The sequence below is a fragment of the Humulus lupulus genome, chromosome 2, assembly GCF_963169125.1.
Source record: "Humulus lupulus chromosome 2, drHumLupu1.1, whole genome shotgun sequence".
NCBI lineage: Eukaryota > Viridiplantae > Streptophyta > Magnoliopsida > Rosales > Cannabaceae > Humulus > Humulus lupulus.
Window position 1 is genome coordinate 280,100,061 of NC_084794.1, and position 20,386 is coordinate 280,120,446.

Sequence of the window (20,386 nt, forward strand, 5' to 3'; positions counted from 1 at the left end):
CCCTGATATACTCTCCTAAACACTCTAACTTCAAATATATCTCCATATATTTATTTTTATAACTTGATAACCCCATAAAACCTCTAATGCCTGAAATACCCCTCGACTCACCCCGAGTTGGGTATTCGACCCCGTTGTGACTTTATTGCTAAACAGCTCCCTAGGACTGTCCCGAATCGTGCAACACAGATATATCACAACTATTCACAATTATTACATTTATGCCCTCAACAGGCTAAAATTACAAACATGCCCCTAATAACCAAATGGGGCCCACATGCATATTTAATTCACCTAAACATGCATTTCTAATCACATACTCATCAAAGTCACACATTAACATAATAAACCACTTATTGCCCTCCAGACACTCTAATCTAGGCCCTAAGCCTTATTAGAAAATTTGGGACGCAACACATTGTATCACCCCAGGATCTCAATGTGCCCCACCACCACCTGATGATCCTGATGTTGGAGCACCAAGTTAGTAGGACTTACACTATAAGAAAAAGACTCTACAGCGACGACATCTATTGCGACGACTCTAAAGTCGTCGCTGTATGTAGGAAAAATCTACGAAAAATTATTTTCTCTTAATTTATTAAAAAATAAGCTACAGCGATGACATGTCGTCGATGTAGGTTCGTCAACAACACTAGAGCTGGCCCTCAAAAATTCCTGATACCCTACAGCGATGACAATGAGTCGTTGTAGGGTATTAGGAATTTGGAGGGAACACGAGGCGGGAAATGACTCGCTGTAGGGTATTCGTAGGAAAAAAGAGGGAAATATGTTTGTCTTTTAAGTTAATAATTATTTAAAGTGCAAAGATATATCTGCTACTGTTACACCCAGATTTCGAGCCATGAGAGTTGTGACCTCGAAAGCTGGATTCATGATGAATGAACTCGTAAAGTCTAGAATATGTCTGAAATCTAAGCATCGAGCCTGTGAAGCACAGACAACTTCGAAGAGGATAGCCTCGAAATCCTCACAAGCTCGAAAGATAGACCCCGAAGTACATCCGTTCTTGGGATAGCCTCGGATCAGGGCTCCGAGCCTGACGCGCATATGAGCTCGAAATCATGTAGCCTCGGGAAGATGCTATAGCTCGAAAGTCAATAAGGATCTTGGGTGAACAGGGCCTTGATTATATAGGAAAATAACTTTGAATATCCTGATGAGACATCTATAAGAGACGCGGTCTACATTGATTACTATAAATCCCCTATTATCAAGGGATATTATTTGTTTAGTTATACGCCCCCTGATCTTCAAGGGACGTTTCCTTGCATATAGGATTGCTGGCTTTTAATGCCATTTAATTTATTTGCATATATAGAATAACTTCCCGAAATATGTGGGATAGTATTCTGAAATCTTCTCTATAAATAGAGAGGTCATGCACCATTGTAAATGATCGAATTTTTGTGATCTTAAGAGACACTACAAGAAATATTGGTTTTAGAGGCGACTCTATTAGGGGCGACTATATGTCGCCCCTAATATTCTAGAAATCAGGGGCGACACATCATTAGTCGCCCCTGATATTGGTATAAATCGCCCCTGATGTTGAGAATTTTTTGCCATTTGTAAAAATTATTAGGGAAGATGTGTCGCCCCTAATATTCTAGAAATCAGGGGCGACACATCATTAGTCGCCCCTGATATTGGTATAAATCGCCCCTGATGTTGAGAAATTTTCCCATTTTTGTGAAAATTATTAGGGGCGACGTGCCGCCCCTAATATTCTAGAAATCAGGGGCGACACATCATTAGTCACCCCTGATATTGGTATAAATCGCCCCTGATGTTGAGAATTTTTCGCCATTTGTATAAATTATTAGGGGAGACGTGTCGCCCCTAATATTCTAGAAATCAGGGGCGACACATCATTAGTCGCCCCTGATATTGGTATAAATCGCCCCTGATGTTGAGAAATTTTCCCAATTTTTGAAAATTATTAGGGGCGACGTGTCGCCCCTAATATTCTAGAAATCAGGGGCGACACATCATTAGTCGCCACTGATATTGGTATAAATCGCCCCTGATGTTGAGAAATTTTCGCCATTTGTAAAAATTATTAGGGGCGACGTGTCGGCCCTAATATTCTAGAAATCAAGGGCGACACATCATTAGTCGCCCCTGATATTGGTATAAATCGCCCCAGATGTTAAGCAATTTTCCCCATTTCTGAAAATTATTAGGGGCGACTCTAGAAATCAGGGGCGACACATCATTAGTCGCCCCTGATATTGGTATAAATCGCCCCTAATGTTGAGAAATTTTCCCCATTTCTGAAAATTATTAGGGGCGACACTCAATGAAAAATCTCTAAACCAGGAGTAGAGACTCACCTTTGCTATAGAATCACTTCACCAAGCTATAGCCAAGCTAGGTAACCAAGTTCCCTTCTTTAATTCTGCCTTAAAACACCAAAGCTATACTGGTTTCAACACTTAACCAAAATCTAGCTAGAGCACAGAATTCAACCACAGAAAAGATGTTTAGATGCTTACCTTAATCCATGTTCTAGTTCTTGATAAATCCCTGAGGTAGACCTTCAATTCCTCACCTCAAACCTCAGAATTCCAGCTTGTTTCTCCCTTAAGTTTTCTGTGTTTTTCTCTCCTTGGTTTCCCTTGAACGTGTAAGTGAGCTGGGACAAAAAGCTTAGTCGGTTTGTGTTTTTTCTAAAGGCTTCCTTAAGTCTAGCTTATCTGTTAAGTTAATCCCGAGGCTCGAGGTGCCGGAACCGTCCCCGAGGCCAAAATGGTAAAATACCCCAATATTCCCGCCTAGACATCCTAACCTCAAATATATCTCTATATATTTATTTCCGTGTCCCGATAACCCAAATTACTATCTGCTATCTAAAAGTATCCCCGACTTCTCCAAAGTCTTATCTTAAACCCTCATTGTGACTTTTCCCACTATCTGGCCCTAGAATCGTCTTGAGTCGTGCTCAACGAACCTGTCCACATAATAATGTGGTTCTCACGCATATATCACATATCATATTACCACATAATATAATCGATTATCATATAAGCATTATTAGACATATAATTACTCATTAAATCACAATTATTCCAGTAATGCCCTCCTGGCACACTAATCAAGGCCCATAAGCCTTATTAGCGAATTTGGGTCGTTACAACTATCCCCTCCTAACGAGAATTTCGTCCTCAAAATTTACCTGAATAGCTCAGGATGCTGATCCCGCATCGTCGTCTCTAACTCCCAGGTCGCCTCCTCAACCTTGTTATTCCTCCATAACACTTTCACTAACGGAATTGTCTTATTCCGCAGAACTTTATCCTTCCGATCTAAAATCTGAACTGGTCTCTCCTCATAGGATAAATCTACCTGCAGCTCCAAGTCCTCATGCCTCAGCACATGTGTAGTATCAGAAACATACTTCTGCAACATAGAGACATGAAACATATTATGAACTCCTAATAAGGATGGTGGCAAGGCCAGCCTGTAAGCCACCTGCCTAACCCTCTCTAAAATCTCAAAGGGTCCAACGAACCAAGGGCTCAACTTGCCCTTCACTCCAAACCTCCTCACACCCCTCAACGATGAAACTCGCAGAAACACGTGGTCCCCAACCTTGAACTCCACGTTCCTACGCTTAGGATCAGCGTAGCTTTTCTGTCTGCTCTGTGAGGCAAGCATTCTAGCTCGAATCTTTTCAATGGCCTCATTAGTCTTCTGAACCATATCTGGCCCCAAATACCTTCTCTCACCCATCTCATCCCAGTGAATAGGTGATATGCACTTCCTTCCATATAACATCTCATAAGGAGCTACTCCAATTGTGGACTGATAACTGTTGTTATATGAAAACTCAATCAATGGAAGATACTTACTCCACGAACCCTCAAAGTCAATCACACATGCCCTAAGCATGTCCTCCAATACCTGAATCTTCCTCTCAGACTGTCCATTAGTCTGAGGATGAAAAGCTATGCTAAACTTCAACTGAGTCCCCATGGCTCTCTGCAGAGCTCCCAAGAACTTAGTGGTAAAGATAGGGTCTCGATCAGATACAATAGACTTTGGAACCCCATGGAGACGAACTATCTCCCTCACATATAACTCTGCATACTGTTCCACAGTATAAGTTGACCTAACTGGTAGGAAATGAGCTGACTTGGTGTATCTATCCACTATCACCCACACCGAGTCATGGAGTCCAACTGTCCTGGGTAATCCTCCCACAAAATCCATCGTAATATCCTCCCACTTCCATTCTGGGATACCCAAAGGTTGAAGCAACCCCGCCGGTCGCTGATGCTCAGCCTTAACCTGCTGACATGTTAAACAACTAGACACATACTCAACTACATCCCTCTTCATCCTGGGCCACCAGTATAATGTCCGTAGATCCTGATACATCTTCATGATACCCGGATGAAGTGAGTATGGCGTAGTGTGGGACTCATCCAATATCTCATGCCTAATCCCCTCATCTGCCGGAACACATATCCATCCCTGATACCGAAGCAAACCTGTCTCTGAAACTGAATAATCCTTAGTTGTCCCCGCTAAGGCATGCTGCCTACTATCCTGCAATTGCACATCAATCAACTGACCCTCCTTGACCCGCACCAACAGGGTCGACTGCAAAGTGATATTGGCTAACTGGCCCACCACCAGTTCTATCTTTGCCCTAACAATCTCATCAGCCAATTCCTTCGAGATCTGAGTAGAACTATACAATTGTCCTGGACCCCTCCGGCTCAATGCATCTGCCACCACGTTGGCTTTCCCAGGATGGTAAAGGATGTCATAATCATAATCCTTAACCAATTCTAACCAACGTCTCTGTCTCATATTCAGATCCTTCTGCGTGAAGAAATATTTCAGACTCTTATGATCAGTGTAGATCTCGCACTTCTCTCCATACAGATAATGACGCCACACCTTCAAGGAAAACACAACTGCCGCTAACTCCAAATCATGAGTCGGATACCTCTACTCATACTCCTTCGGCTGTCGAGACGCATAGGCTATAACTTTCTCATTCTGCATCAACACACAGCCTAAACCCAACCTCGATGTGTCACAGTAGACCACGAACTTTCCTTCCTCCGAAGGAAGACTCAACACAGGCGCAGAAATAAGTCGTCACTTCAATTCCTGGAAGTTGTTCTCACACTTCTCTGACCAAACAAACTTCTGATTCTTTCTTGTCAATTCTGTCATCGGCGAAGAAATCTTTGAGAACCCCTCTACAAACCGCCTGTAGTAACCAGCCAAGCCAAGGAAACTCCGCACCTCCGAGGCATTCCTTGGCCTCGGCCAATCTCTGACTGCTTCTACCTTAGACAGATCCACCTTAATCCCTTCTGCCCCAACTATATGTCCAAGAAAGGTCACCTATGGTAGCCAGAACTCACACTTCTTAAACTTAGCGTACAACTGATGCTCCCTTAACCTCTGTAAAACCTGTCGTAGATGCTGCTCATGCTATGCCTCTGAGCTGGAGTATACCAAGATGTCGTTGATGAAGACAATGACGAACTGGTCCAAAAATCCCTTGAACACCCTGTTCATCAGATCCATAAAAGCTGCTGGGGCATTGGTCAAACAAAAGACATGACCAAGAACTCATATTGCCCATAACGCGTCCAGAAAGCCGTCTTTGGTATATCCTCATCCTTGATCCTCAGCTGGTGATAACCAGATCGAAGATCAATCTTTGAGAACACCGTCTTACCTTGCATCTGATCGAACAAGTCATCAATCCTTGACAGAGGGTACTTATTATTAATAGTCAACTTGTTCAATTCTCTGTAATTGATGCACATCATCAAGGTCCCGTCCTTCTTCTTAACAAACAGTACCAGTGCGCCCCATGGAGAGTAGCTAGGCCTGATAAATCCCAAATCCAGAAGTTCTTGCAACTGTATCTTCAACTCTTTCAGTTCTGCTGGTGCCATCCTGTACGGTGTCCTAGACACTGGTTCTCTTCCCGGTGCCAACTTAATCTCAAACTGTATCTCCCTACGCGGTGGCAACCCTGGAAAATCCTCAGGGAAGACATCCAGAAACTCACACACCAACCTGGTCTCACTCGGCCCTACCGGCATAATTCTGGTGGTATCCACCACACTAGCCAGAAAACCTATGCATCCCCCCTGCAGCAAGTCTCTGGCTCTCAATGCTGAAATCATAGGTACACGGGGTCCAGACACCGCACCCACAAAGACAAAAGGGTCCTTTCCCTCTGGCTCAAAAGCCACATTTTCATTAAGAAACATTATTTGTTTACACGGGATCCCAAAAATATCAGTTTAAAGATCATTTACAAAAGTTAAAAGGTTCAGATACAATAACCAGCCATACTAAGGCAAAACAAGCAGTTAGGTAATCTCTGTCCTGACCCACTCCTCGACCATGGTGATCGAACAGCTGGCTATGTACATTCAACCCCGCAGTTCTCCACCTTAGGATTGGTCCAGCTTTCCCTTGCCTTTACCTGCACCACGTAGCACCCGTGAGCCAAGGCCCAGCAAGAAAACACAACAACAACAGAGCATAAACAATTAGCAGACAAGTCAACATCTCACATTGCATCACATAATCTCATCCATATAACTATTCAGTTTAATCAAGTATTCTACATATTACGCATGTCAACTCATATCATTTATAGTTCACAAATGATAACTAGGGCTGGCGCCCTCAGGCTACCCCCTCCGTTATCCCACTGACCTCGGCCCGCTTAAACCGGGCTCAGTGATTACTAAGCTCTCCTCTGCTACCAGTGGCCAAGCCGCGCCCTGTGCGCTGATATTATGTATGGCACTCTTAGGCCGCTTTTACATGTCCCATGGTGTAATACCATCATTGACACGATACAATTCTAGGGAGCACTTAGTCCCATCACAACATATAGTCGGGTGCAGTTTTCTTACCTGTATCTCGAGCTTCCGATGCCCCAAAGCCGCGAGCACGGTCCTCTACCCCAAGCCTCTCCAAAGACCTAGTCACAACACACATGAAACATCCTTTATCACTAACCAACCCAAAACTACTTCCCGGGACCAATCCCACACTCTCGGAATCCCCCAAATCCCTAAAACAATGCACCGAAGACATTCCCCGAACCCCTGGAGCAAAGGCTCAAAATTGCAAAATCCCATGCTCTGAAATTGGCCTAGCGCCACGGCGCTACCCTAGAGGGCCGCGGCGCCCAGCAAGTCAGAGAGCTTGCCCTGCCCAGAATCAGCCTCGCGCCGCAGCGCCCAATAACAGAGCCGTGGCGCTCCTTCGAAAGCCCAGAAATCTGGGTTTTTCCTTGTGTTTTTCCCGAGCCTAAACCATTCCAAATCATCCCAAACAAGTACCTAAGCCCAAAAAATCAATTCAAAACCCCAAAGAACCCTTTAACAACCTATAAACATCATAAACAACCCCAATCACACAAGCACACCCAAGATCCTATCTTGAGTTTCGAATTCCTAAAACTTAAACCATGGCTTCCAAAACTATAAATCATGCCTCTAGAGTCTTAAACCACACCAATTATGAAAATTAAACATGATAAACTCTTACCTCAGTCAAGAACCCAGCTTGAATTCTCCTCAACTCTAGCCTCAAGTAACCTTCCTTTTGATTATCCCAACTCTGAATTCCATGCAAAACCAGCCACTATCTTCTTTCAATTCATGCTTATTCTCTAAAAACCAGACTTGATACTTAAGCAAATCATAGACAAATCCTTACCTCTGAGTAATCTTGGTTTATGCTCAACTTAGTTGCCTTGAACCATGAAAACTCTCCTCTTAGGTCTCCCAACTTCAGCTTTCCTCTTCTTCTCTTTTCTTCTAGATTTTCCTCAAATTTCAGCATGAATCAATTTCCAACTAAGTGTTATACGTGACCACCTTTTTCGTTCAGCTGAAGCTTGTCTATCCTCAACCAATTGACCACTGTACCCTTCCTTTAATATCCCTTTCCTAACTAAACCTCAAAGGCCCTTTTGTCATTTCCTATCCATTACAATTCTACCATTTCTCCATCTAAACCTGTTACTCTCTATGGTTACTAACAGTTACACAAGTTACCAAATTACCAGTTACCATTATCTCACAAGAACTAAATCACAAAATCCCCAAAATACCCCTAGGCTCCACCCGAGCCGGGTATAAAATCTCGTTGTGACTTTTGAGTTATCTAGCTCTCTAGGACCGTCTCGGCACGTGCATCACATTGATATCACCACACCCACGTGGTACAAATCACATAACATAATTATCACGTTTATGCCCTGAACAGGCTAAAATTATCACATAACACAATACACATAGTCATGCATCTCAAATACTCAAATAGTCATATAACATGCTTTAAATCATAATCATGCATCTTAATCATTAAATTCACACATACTTCTCATTATGCCCTCCAGGCACACTAATCAAGACCCTTAAGCCTTATTAGCAAATTTGGCTCGTTACATCACTTTACTTAGAATCCTAAACTATTAGGTGAATAGAAATCCTAAGATGACAGTAGAACAATGCAAAACTTTAATTAGTGGCCATCTAAACAAGATTTTACAAGATCCATGACATTCAAATAGAAAAATAGAAGCAATTTAATATAAGGGAATAAAAAAATAAAATTCATCAATGCATTCAAGATATCATGTCTACGGTTTTGAAATAACCCTTAACTATGAAGAAAACTACTTCATAATCATATTCATATTCATAAACATAAATATTCAATGAAAATAAAAGTGTTTTGAGAAGAAAGAAAAACTAGATTGAAGAATATAGATGATGATGTTTTTTCCTCCTCCTCTGCTGCTCTAGCCTCTAAAAATTGCAATACAAAGTTATGATAAAAGTTAACCCTAAACCCTTTTATAGCCCCCAATATTTACATTTAAAATTTAAATTTTAAAGAAAAATTTGTCACATGGCCGCGGCCAGTGATTCTTGATGGTCGCGGCCACGGGTCATATTCTGGGTCATGTTCGCACGGAGGCCGCGGCCAGGAGATCATGTTGGCCGCGGCCAATACTCCCTGTCTCCCAGGCCGCGGCCAGTAAATGTTGGTGGCCGCGGCCACTGATCATTTTCTGCTCCTATATTTTTTTCTTCATAATCTCCAACTTAGGCTCAAGCATCGGGTTTAGGGACTTCGAAAACACTTCAATCTCGCTCAAAACTTCATTTTCTCGAGTCATATCATTACACTTTCATTTTTAACCACAAAATTGTATCAAATTCATCAATAATACCTTATAAAATATTTTATGACTTAAAAATAAAAAAACTCGTAAAACAAAGCTAAGAACACCTAAAAACACTTTAAAGGAACATTATCTAAATGCCAAAGGAAAAAATATATAATATCCAAAATACCCTTATCAAATTCCCCCACACTTGTAAGAAACATTGTCCTCAATGCAAATAAAATGAAAGAAAAGAAAGAAAAACTCCCTCAACCGAAGTGAATGTTTATTAATTAGGCATCTCCTTGATCATCTTCAGCTTCCTCCTGATTTTCATCATCTTGTATCATGGGAATAGGTGGTGGATATGGTTGAATCCACTGTGGTGCAGGTGGGTAGTTTGTCATGTCTAAGCCAAGGTGTATGGCATTCATCCTGAAACAAACATCTTGATAACTAGCCCACTCAATCATGCGATGTTGATGTGCTTGGAATTCAGTACGATGAGCATGCAACTCTTGAGATGTAGTGTACAGAGATTCCTCCACAAGTGTCATACGGTCTGCCAAGGTCATATTTTTTATAGATGGCGGTGGTCTAGTCTGAGTATGAGAAGATGAGCTAGCCCCTGCAGTGTCAGTGACCTTAAAGCGAGTAATGGAGGATCTATTCAGTATATGCATGGGTTGCAGCAAAGGCTCTGAGGGATCCCATTTCACACCAGCTTGAGCACACATAGCGGTAATGAGATGGGGATGATAGAACCCCTTAGAAACATTTCTGAAACTACTCTGAATGGAAGACTTAATAATGTGTCCCACATCAATTGTTTTCCCCTTCAAGATAGCATATAGAAGTATAGCAGTATCCACACTCACATCACTAACATGTTTAGTGGGAAATAATTTTGCATTAATAAACTTATGCCATGCTTTTTCAATAACTCCCATCGCCTCTCTCTTAAATTTAATAGGATGACCTGTTTCAGTTAACTTCCATTGGGTATTTGGCTTACACAGAAATTGGATAATCTCATTCAAGTCAGGATTATCAACGATTTGGCTGTACTCATCATTGTCAATGCTAGGAAGCCCATAAAATTGATTTATGGCTGCACTTGAGAAGTTCACATTAACTCCTTGCACTGTAGCCATAGCTGTAAATTGAAAAATTCCATTAGCATAGAACTCTCTGACAATAGGGATTACTGCAGCATCTGGTTGTGAACAAAATTTCTTCCAATGTCTTTTCTCAATCTGTTCTGCAATAGATGGATACCCATGACGAATCTCCATATTGAACCCCCTTTCTTCAATCATCGTTTTCTGTTTCACTACCTCATCTTGATAGCGTTTGAATGCCTCCTCAGAAATAAATTTGGTGGCATCAAACTCAACCTCAGATGAGGAAACACCTTTAGCATTCTTTCAAAATCTCTTTGGAGCCATTCGTCAGTTCAAGACTCAAAGATAACCTTCCTTAAACACAAATAATTAAGCACTAAAAGAATAATTCAAAATACCCCAAAATATAAAGTCAAAATCCTCTAATTATTCCCAACAAACTTCTGTTAAACCAATAAACACTTCCTCTTAAAAAATATTGCATTAATTCCCCTTAAAACTGAAACATACTCCTCTAAGAACTTTCATCAAACACTTAGTGGGAAAAGACTAACCAATAGTGAAAAAGTATGTTATAGTGTTTCAATCTTCCCAAAATTTGAATTATTACTAATATAACAACATAATCACTTAATCTAAGCCAATTATCACAATATATAAATATTTCATCCACCAAAAACCAATTAATACAAAATACCCAAAATCATATTCTTGAATACTCAAAACCCAATAATCAAAGAATCAAGAAAAGGTACTTACTTGTAATTGACTATAGAAAGTCTTTGAGAAGCTTGATAATATCAATGAAGCACCTTGAAACTTGTTGATTAATCTCAATAGTCAAATTTAAAATTTATGGGACTTAAGGTTTTGAAAGGAAATTTGTGTAGACAATAAGGATTTTGATGATAATGTGTGAAAAGTTGTAAAAATATTGAAAATTGATGATAGGATTTAATGATTTTTTTTTGGGAAATAATTGGAGTGAAAATGAGAGAGAAATGATGAAATGATATGAAAAAAATGAGAGTGATTTTTAGGTTTTGGGTCTTTATGTGGGGAGTGAATTTTTTTTTTTTTTTTTTTTCTGAAAACGTGAAGTGGCCGCGGCCTGAGCTTATTGGTGGCCGCGGCCACTACTCTCGGATCTCCAGGCCGCGGCCAGTGATTCTTGATGGCCGCGGCCACGGGTCATATTCTGGGCCATGTTTACGCGAAGGCCGCAGCCATCAAGAATTACTGGCCGCGCGCCTAGAGATCCGAGAGTAGTGGCCACGGCCACTGATCATTTCTGCTCCTATATTTTTTGTTACGCGCGAAGCCAAAATAAAAACCCCCAAATTTTTTTTCCTCAGACCCGAAACCTCTCTCTTCTCTTCTCTCAGACCCAAACCCCAATCTCTCATCTCAAACCCGAAACCTCGCTCACTCCCTCTCTGTAACCCTCTCACTATCACTCTCTTACTCTCACTTTCTCGATCTCCCTTTATACGAGGCTTCGACTCTACGGGGCTGACAGAGGCTCAACAGGACTGCGAGAGGCTCGACAACGCAGGCCTGGAGACTAGACGGTGCAGGTAAAAATATTTTTCTCTCTCCCCCTCTCACTGTCTCTTTCGTTTTATTCTGCAATTGACCCGCGACTGGGTTGCGCAGGCTACAGATGCTGGTGCGAAGGGGTGCGCAGGCTATTAGTTTTTGGGTTTTCTCGATAGTCTTCACAGAGGAGGGGTTTCAACGTCTTCAAAGATCGTTTGCGTGAGAAGTATTGGTGTTGGGCTATCATACAGATTTGTTCAGCAACAGGTTTCAATTTTATGCATTGATCTTATTTTTCATTGAGATTAAATGATAATTGTTCTGTGAGATTATTAGATACTATGTATTGAGATTCAAATTTTGTAGAATGAATATGTAAAATGTTGAAATGTACTCTTAAGATTACTAACCTAGAAGGATATTATTGGGAATGCATTGCTTTGTGTGGGTTTGCATTCATGTTTGAGTAATTACCAAGAATAGTTTAAAGTTTTGTGATGAAACGTGATGAGATTTTTGTTTAGGAATTATGGATATGTTTATATATGTATATATATTATGTGTGTATGTGCTTTTATTTGGACATTTGTTTAGTATTAGAATTGGGATTGGTATCTTATTGGTTGATCACATATGTTTGATCTTTGTTTTTGCATACTGTGATTACATGACGTGAGATAATATTATCTACATTATGTGCAATTCGGTTTGCTTCTTCTGTTCTTGGTCTCATTCTTACTGTTTTTGTTCTATTCACCGGGTAGGGTGGTTTTTTTTTCTTTATTTTTTTCTATTCTGTTCTAAGCATCTCAGAGTACTACGAAACTCAGAGAAGACATCTTCATCTTCAAGGCATTTCATGTATAATTATTTTATAATTAAGTTTTACCTATTAAGAATCAAGTATTTTAAATTTTGTAATTGATATATAAGCTATTTGTTTACTTCTCCTCTTACCAATGCTATATTTTAAAATATTATATCTTTCCTTTCTCTTTCTAGACTCCATATCATGACTACATATATGCTTTGTGTGTTGGACATTGGTTGGGATTGAAATGTTAAATATTTTTGGGTGGCAATAAAAAGTGTATGAGAATTTAGACTTTTGTTGCTTATCTTCTTCATAGCAGAATTTAGACTTTAGACTTAAAACTTGAGCAAAAGTATACATTTTTCTTTTTTGGGCATATGTATAGTTTGTTTATTAAACTGCGAAATATTACCTCAATCAGACAATCAACTTGTATAAATAATGGAGAAACAAAATTCTTAAAAGAATGAGATATAAAGAAAGAAAATTGTTCTTGAAAGCATATACTTTTGAAAAATACTCTTACTGTGTATGGTTTGTTTTGGTTAATATGCTTATCATTCTTTACTATGTTTTGCGTACCTTATGCTAAGAATTAAAGAGTGAAATGATCTGCGCATAGATAACTTAGAATCTTATTTTTCTGAAATAGCAAGACCAGCTAGCTTTTATCAGACAGAGATTTATCATCAAAATTCTATGAATCTAAATCTTGGTTGACAGTTTCTGCTAAGAGGAAATTAAAGAGAGGGGATTGTATGCATTCAATAATGTAAGTTTGCAGTTCACAAATGTCACCTAGAATTGCTAAAATTAGTATTCTGGTTTAATGAACTTAGTGTTATGTATTAAAAAAAGAAATAGAGTGATAATTTATCAACTAAGGTTTATAGAATTGTACAGAGGAAAATTGAATTGGTGGGTGTTCATTGCTTTTGTTTTATTAGTGGATTGAGTGATAATGAAATTCAATATAATCTATATGAGTTTTTTTTTTCCTTTTCTGCTTTTCTCTGTCTCTTCTATATCTCTCTCAGGAAACTTTTGTTGAATATATAAATTATATTAAAATATGAGAAATATATTCATTTTGCTCGCTTTGATATTTTCATTTTTATGTTTCTCCAACCAATGTATATAATGATCACTGAGTTATGTTCATTTATACATCTAATTGAATATGCAACTAAGCATAATGATTATGTAACTAATTAATACTTTGCTTGTACTGCTTTGTTAGATCATAATTTGCTTTAGTTCAAAGTTTTGAAGACTTTTTGTTAAAGGAAATTGGATTTTGATTTTTTTGCTTTTAGACATTATTGGTGTTTTTTAGAGTTATATTCTTAGTTATGTATAGAGTACTTTCGATCTCTCTGTCGTCGCACCCTCACCTCACCCTCACTCTCGGTCTGTTCTCTGATCTCTCCCCGATCTCTCAGACGCCGAAGCCCAGGTAAGCTGAAACCCAACTCAGAATATATATAGTTGCTTTTATATATATTTTTATATATATATTAAGTTGATTTAATTTTGTTTAAATTTAATTATTTGGGTTGATTTTGTGTAAAAGTTGAAGGAGTATCTCTTGAAAATTCGGTCACTGGTATAATATAATTTTGAGGCATCAAGGTATTTATTTTTTAATTATGTTATTGGTTTAATTAATATAATTAATATGTGAATGTGTGTACAAAGTGAGATGTGTTTAGTGATATATTTATATATGTGTATAAAATTGTAGTATGTGTTAGTATTTAAATTTGATTAATAATATGTATATTGTGAATGTTCTGGGAATTTTCTGAGTGTTTTTTGTACGGTTTTAAATTTTTGGGATATGTTATAATAGAGATGTTATGCTGCCAAAATTTTGGTAGAGTTAGAGGGCTAAATAAATAAGATATTAAATACTTAGAATTAACAAAATAAATTAAAGAATCAATTAAAATATTAGATAAATAATTTAATTTAATATTAACAATTTAATAATTTTAAAATAAAGTGAAAAATTATAATTTAATTTTAACAAATTTAGTAATTTCAAAATAAATGAAATAATTAGATATATAATTTAAAAATAAATTAAAAGTTAGATAAATAATTTCAAAATAAATTACAAAATTATAATTTAATTTAATATTAAAAAATTTAGTAATTTAAAAATAAATTAAAAGTTAGATAAATAATTTCAAAATAAATTACAAATTTAGATAAATGAATTAAAAAATTTTAATTTTATTTAATATTAACAAATTTAGTAATTAAAAAATTAGATAAATAATTTCAAAATAAATTAAAATTTTAGATAAATGAATTAAAAAATTATAATTTAATTTAATATTAACAAATTTAGTAATTTAAAAATAAATTAAAAGTTAGATAAATAATTTCAAAATAAATTACAAAATTATAATTTAATATCATAAGATTTTATAAGACATCATAAAACATCTAGTGTTAAAAAATATTTATTTTTTTGTTGCTTTTCTTTGGTGATAAAATTTGATCACCAAATATTGGATAGACGTTTTATATATTATCACTTAGTGATAATGTTTTATTAATTATTTTCAATCACGAAAAGCCTTAATCCCGTTCGGTGAAGCTGAGTCAGTAAGAACTCTTAAATATGCTTCTCTAAATTATCCAGGACGGTATGTGTCCGCATGGATAGTTTGGATTTGTTGTGTACCTATAATTTGATCTAGTACTCATTTTATTGTTTCGCTAATAGAGATTTCAATATGTGTCTCCTTATTTGTTCTCGTAAGTGGGCAAACTTAATTTTAGTCTCCCACTTATGAAAACTATAGGGAGGTGCTGCCGAAATTTTTACATAAATGAAACAATTTTAAGAGTGTAGATTAAATTATATGTATACTACAAATCTGAATGGGGTAGGTTCTTTACCCTTATAGAAGTGGAGTGAAAAGGTGGATTAGGGCACATACACACATAGTCAATAATTTTTAATTATTGTTTATTCTTGTATCGTAGAAGCCAATCGATAAGAGTTGGAGAATTTTATGTCCGCGACGGGAGAATTTTATGTCCGTGTGTGAGGTGCCTGAATGTTAAACTACAAACTATAGATACAGTGGAGGCTCATGTCTTTGACAAGGGTTTTCAACAGAATTATCAAAAGTGGGTTTACCACGGTGAGGTGGAAGCTAGTGTCGCCAATGAGGTAGTTGAGGAGAATGAAGATGTAGCCGAGATGGTTGACGTCGTTGATGATTTCCTCTTACCGACAAATGCAGAGGAAGCAGATGGTGTGTCTGGCAGTCGAATGGGACAGTATTATGACGAGTTGTTCGACGAGATTGAAGCTGAGTTGTATCCGGGTTGTGATTGGATATCATCCTTAAACTTTTTGGCGAAGTTGATGCATTTGAAAGTTAGAGGGAAGTGGCCAAATAACTCTTTCGATGAATTGTTGAAGTTACTAAAATTTGCATTTCCGAAAGATAATAAAATTCCCCCAACACACTATGAGGCGAAAAAGAAGCTGAGTAAGTTAGGGTTGGGATATCAATCAATCCATGTGTGTAAATATGATTGTTCCTTATTTTATAATGAGCATGCAAGCAAAGATTCATGTCATGTGTGTGGGAGTAGCCGATGGGTCAATGAAAAGAAGAAGGGAAAAAAGGTTCGACACAAGGTGATGCGTTACTTTTCGTTGACTCCCAGATTAAAGCGAATGTATAGTTCAAGACATACAGCTAATGACATGTTATGGCATCATACTGGGAGATCAATAGAAGATGGGGTGATGCGTCATCCGGTTGACGGGTCTGCATGGAAAGACTTTGATGCCACCCATCCTGATTTTGCAAAAGATCCTAGAAATGTTCGTCTAGGCTTGGCTGCTGATGGGTTTAATCCTTTTGGCAACATGAGCTTATCATACAGCATGTGGCCTGTGATTTTGACGAACTACAATCTCCCCCCTTGGATATGCATGAAGGAAGAGTATTTTATGCTAACTCTGCTTATTCCTGGGCCAAAATCACCGAGTAAATACATGGATGTATTTCTAAGACCCTTGGTGGATGAGTTAAAACAATTGTGGATTAACAGGGTCGACACAAGAGATGGCACAAGGAATGAATTGTTCAAGATGCGTGCAGCCCTTCTGTGGATAATTAACGATTTCCCTGCTCGTAGCAGCTTGTCTGGTTGGAGCGGGCAAGGGTATAAAGCATGTCCAACGTGCAATGAAGACACCACTTCCATTCGAGTGACTGGTAAGACATCGTATGTCGGTCATAGGCGATTCTTGAGGAGTAATCATAAGAAGAATGTGTGCGACAGTATCCTTGGGAGTTTGTTAGATAATGATAAATCTAAGGACACCACTAACGCAAGACATGATTTAAAGAATATGGGGGTTAGGAAATCGTTGTGGATTTACGAGGATGCCAATAAAAGGTTAATAAAACCGCATGCTCCATACGTGTTCACTTTTGAACAGAGGCAAGATTTTTGTCAATTTTTGAAAGGAGTGAAGTTGCTCGATGGTTTTTGTTCTAATCTAAAGCAAAAAGTCACAGACGATGACTCAAACATTGTTGGGTTAAAGTCCCATGATTGTCATGTGATAATGCAACGATTACTTGCAGTAGTTGTTCGCAAGTTTTTACCAGAATCTATATCCACTACCATCACTGAATTGTGTAATTTCTTCAAACAATTGTGCTCTAGGACACTGAACGTTTCTGATATGGAGAAAGCTAAGGATGACTTGATTGTTATTTTATGCAAGATGGAGTTGATTTTCCCTCCAGCATTCTTTGACATAATGATCCATTTGGTTTTGCACTTGCCTGATGCAGCAATATTGGGAGGACCTGTATTTATGAGGTGGATGTATCCTTTTGAAAGATACCTGAAAAAATTTAAAAACTAAGTCAGGAATAAAGCTCGTCCAGAAGGATCTATAGCAGAAGGATATGTTGCAGATGAGGCTTTGACATTTTGTTCAATGTATTTCAAAGGTGTGGAAACAAAATTTAATCAGCCTGATCGTAACGAAGATGCACCATATGTGAATCGACACCTCACAGTGTTTGAATCTCAATGTCGTCCTCTTAGTAAGGGAATTCTCGTGCCCCTCGATGAAAATACTTGGAATAAAGCTAAGTGGTTCATATGGGATAATTCTCCAGAAACTGAAGTGTATTTAGAGTAAGTACATAATTAATATTCATTTTATTCTTTGTTCAATCTACTCCTTAATTAACAATATTGACATTGTTAATTAATTAACAGGGAACACCTAACTGAGGTGCAACAAAGAGATATGGCTGCCAATCATAAATTGATACATAAGAAAGAGTTTCGTTCATGGTTTCATAAGAAGGTAACTTGTACTTAGAAAATTGCATACTACAAATTACATTCTCATTCTAATATATTTCCTTATTATTAGATATATGACTTGCACCAGCTTGGGTCATTAGAGCATGCTGATGAATTACTAGCTTTAGCATCTGGGTCAGATCTATTGGCTTACTCCTACCAAGCATGTATAGTGAACAGAGTTCGATTTGTCTCATACAATCGAGATCAGAATCGAATTACACAAAATAGTGGAGTGTGTGTTGCTGGAACAGAAGGTTTTAACTATTACGGGCAACTTGAAGAAATACTCCAGTTGTCTTTTACTGGTTCTTATTCGATGGTATTATTTCAATGTAAATGGTTCAATACAGATCCGAAAAAAAAAGAAAACCATCACTGTAAATAATATTACTAGTATCAATGTTAACAGTGAATGGTATAAAGATGAACCGTTCATACTAGCTAGTCAAGCTAAACAAGTATTCTACATTGATGATCTCGTTAGAGGACGAGATTGGAAAGTTGTCCAAGAAGTGAATCATCGGCAAGTTTGGGACTTTCCAGATGCTTCAGATATGATTGCTGATGTTGATGTTGTACATGACACCAACTCATCGAATTTTGTTTTGACTGTGGATCTCGAAGAGTTGGTTGTTCAGCAATCTGATGTACCAGCGACTCAAGTCAACACGTCCCATCGACCTTCTTTAGTTGTTCAAGAAGATGATGGATTTATTAATGACAATGAAGATGATATGGCAGACAGTGTAGAAGAAGCAGAAGATGAGGATGAATTAATTGTCAACCTTAGTGATGATAATACTGATGATGTGTGCCCGATAGATGTTGATGTAATTAGTGAGGATTGTGACTATTCTACTTAGTTTTGTATCTAGTGTTCAATGTATTATACATATTGAGAAATAAAAAGTTCGTTTCTAAATAGCATGTTTCAAATTACCTAATCAATTGAAATAATACTCAATAAATTAATTATAAATAATAATTAAATATTAAAATAGATAGGTTAAATTACTGTCGTGTTAGTAGATGTCAGCAGATGTGGCGAGAGCTCACGGTGGAGAAGTTGGTGGTGATCCTCCACCGGATCCTACTAGGATCTCGACTACATGCGAGTCAGGTAATTTTTTTGTTATTTTATTTACTCACATATGTTTATCATGTATATACTAATATTCTATGTATTATTAATAAAAAAAAATACAGGAATCCCAACTAAGAAAAAAGGTCGTGGCGTAGCTATTGGAAAAGATCTAGAGGAGCGGCAGCGTAAAAATGGAAAACCACTGGAAGTAGCGTTTTGCCCACGAACGTACAAGGTTGTTGGGGGTGAGCACGCTGCTTTTGTCTGCCTTGTGGGAACCCAAATTAAAACGAAAGTTCCCGGACATTACAGTTCATGGGAATTAGTGCCTAAACAATACAAGGATCAGGTCCTTGGCATAATTCAGGTAAAAATAGTATTAAATATATTTTTAAAATTTTTTTCTTTAATATAGTTCATATATTATTAATATGTTTAATTTTAAATTTAGTACTATTATCAAATAACGGGCCACGATGATTTCTTAAAGTGTTTAGATGGTATCGATCGAGAGATAAAAGACTGATACCGTCAAAGGAAAACACTAAGAAACGAACACTTTGAGAAACACTACAGTGGACCGGAGGATTGGGATAAGGTTTTAAACAACCCAACCAATGATGTTAACAAGGAGGAGTGGAAGCAGATCTGTCAGCTATTTACAAGTCCACAATTTATTGCGCACTCCATAAAGAATAAGGAAAATCGGAAGAAACAAGAGTATTCTACAACGTAGGGTACAAAATCGCTGGCAGCCGTCCGTTTTGAAAAAGTAAGTAAAAGATAAAATATTATCAAAATTATATAGTCTCTAACATTTGGGTTATATTTTTTAGACGAACCCGGACCTCATTGAGTCATGGAAGGATTATCATTGGAAGAAATCAACAAATGATTTCGTGAACGATGATGCTCGCCAAGATTATGTAAGTTTGAATTATATTTTTTAATATTAATAGAGTTATATTTAATGTTAGTGTCTAACATCTTTTGAAAACAGGAAAAACTGAAGGCTAATTTTGAGTTACAAACTCAGCAAACATCCACTGATGCTTCTAATAATGATAGTCCGTCATCAGTTGATCAGGTGGAGGTGCTACAAAAATTATTAGGCCAAAGGTGTGGACATGTGCGAGGAGTGGGCCGCAAATTGAAGGGGTCGGGGTCATCGTCTACCCAACACTCTCACTTCAGCGAGTCTCAAGTTCCTCCTCATCATTCAAGAGAATATATAAAAAAAATTGGAGAATAATCTA

The 20,386-nt window shown here is 37.8% G+C and overlaps 1 long non-coding RNA gene across 1 annotated transcript; it reads left to right on the top strand.

The window, feature by feature from the left end:
- The first annotated feature begins 19,729 nt into the window (after positions 1–19,729).
- Positions 19,730–20,056, top strand: LOC133816729 (uncharacterized). The gene is made up of 2 exons (XR_009885438.1): positions 19,730–19,902; positions 19,967–20,056. It is a non-coding gene; the product is annotated as an uncharacterized LOC133816729 (long non-coding RNA).
- The last annotated feature ends 330 nt before the right edge of the window (positions 20,057–20,386 follow it).